Source organism: Montipora foliosa, unplaced genomic scaffold (genome assembly GCF_036669935.1).
Source record: "Montipora foliosa isolate CH-2021 unplaced genomic scaffold, ASM3666993v2 scaffold_80, whole genome shotgun sequence".
NCBI classification, from domain to species: Eukaryota; Metazoa; Cnidaria; class Anthozoa; order Scleractinia; family Acroporidae; genus Montipora; species Montipora foliosa.
In genome coordinates this window covers 504-2,500 of record NW_027179829.1, presented here as the reverse complement: position 1 = coordinate 2,500, position 1,997 = coordinate 504, and positions in this window count along the sequence as shown.

The following is a 1,997-nucleotide window of genomic DNA, read 5'->3' as shown; positions in this document are numbered from 1 at the left end:
ATCCCGATTTCTCCTGCCCTCTGGTCAGGCTTCGTTCCCTCTCGGTTTTCCCTTTCTCGACATTGGGGTCTGATCGGCGATTCATTTACTGAGAACTATAAAAATTATCTCGCATGGTTGATTACCCTCCGTGCCGTTAAGGTGCGACATTCTCTTCACACCTGGGGCTATATCCACTCGCCTCGCTGTGCTTTATGCGCCCGTCTAGAGACCATTGATCATTGTTTCTTGGCTTGTCGTAGGGTTAAATTGGTCTGGTCTTGTTTTGTCCCAATGCTATCTGCGCTTTTGTCAGCCCCCTTCGTTCCCAATTGCCCCTTCGTGTTTTTTTACCAATTCCCGATGCCCGAAAGGAAGTGCCTGCGTCTGCTTTTGTACATCATCAAGTCGATTCTGTGCGGTATTTGGAAATTTCGTAATAAGGCTACCTTTCACAATGGTGGGGAGAACTCTAGAGCTATCGCTAAGTTTATTATTGCTGATGTTAAACGTAGGATCCAAGTTGACTTTCATCGCTTTTCTCAGGCTAAGTTTAATTCCATCTGGGTTCACCCAGCTGTATGTTTAGTCCGTGCTGATAAGCTTGTATTTCTCTTCTCTTGAGTAATTTTGTAAATATTGTTTTTATTTGGTTCTTGAATAAAGTTTTACGATATCACTGTCTGCAGTTAGATATAGCTCTTTGGCATTACAAAGCTTTTGCTTACATGTCCAAATCGAGCACTCTACTAGGATGAGTCATTGCCACTAGCAATTGCGCATGCTCACTAGCTCGCTAGTTTGAGCACTCTGGCATGGCTTAAATGTACCTCATGTGTGGGACATCTGGGGTGGCCTTATAGCTTAACCTCCATCCTAAATTGTCAAACCTTTTGAAGGCTTTGTTTGAATTTCACCATTTTATCGGCTCTTTTTACCACCCACCATACCTTTTCTTCTGGTTTTTTTTAATACTTGAAAAGAATACGTTATGTGAGAAAGGCAGTATCTTAACAACTTAACAACTCAGTGTTATTTTTTCCTAACTGAAAGAACTGCTCGGGTTATGAAGATGGTGATTACTAGTCAGCTCTTTTCCGAATTACCTTGAAGTACGGAGCAGTTTCCCCACATATCTCAACTCAACAGCCCAAAAAAAAAACGTAGAACGTAAATTACTTTTGGAGAAAGTTAAGTTGTAGGAGGTTTTCACATGACGTCATCGCCACCACGTTGGTGGACGAAAACAAAAGATCTCTCATTAGCTTCTTTTGTTCGTCCACCAGAAGTCGTACTTTTCTCTATTTTGTTATTGGTGTCTCTAGAGGTTGGTTGAAGGCCTCCTATATTTCATTACTTATGGCATGATCTTTCAGTTTTGAAAGGTGCCTAACGAATTTATAATTGGATAATGTTTGTTGGGAATATTGTCTTCGCAATTCACTTTGTTCTGGTCTTTCATATACCGCCGGGATCCGAAATAATTAATGTCCATAAAACAAAAGAACAACGTGAACATAATAATACGGAATTAGCAAGGCCTAATCGGAATAACAATAATTCGTTTGTCCTCCGCCATTTTAGTCCGGTATATGAAAGTCTACCCCAAAACACTTATTGTTTGCGATTTCCTGTCATCTCCACAGAGCCACGAGTTATTGTCTTCCTCCTAATACAATAGCGAGGAAGCATGAGTAGCACTTTACTCATTGTTTTGCTTTTAATTCTTCTCGATTTCGGCCTTGCTGGCATGAACCCCGTGTACATGGTGAATCATTCAAAGGCTTAAATGACTTAAATGAGTCATAAGTTTTGGTTGGTTTGGAGGTTGTTTTGTTGGCGGGTTTACAGACCACACCTCTTTGTGATGGCTCCCCGTAAAATATTAGTTGCCGTAATGAACCTTTAAAAAAATTAGGATTAAAGAGCTTTCGCTTGAATCAATTAAATACTGTTCCATTTCCCTCAAATAGCTTGTGGGATTTTTCTCGTCAATTTTTGAATATTATTTTTGTTAA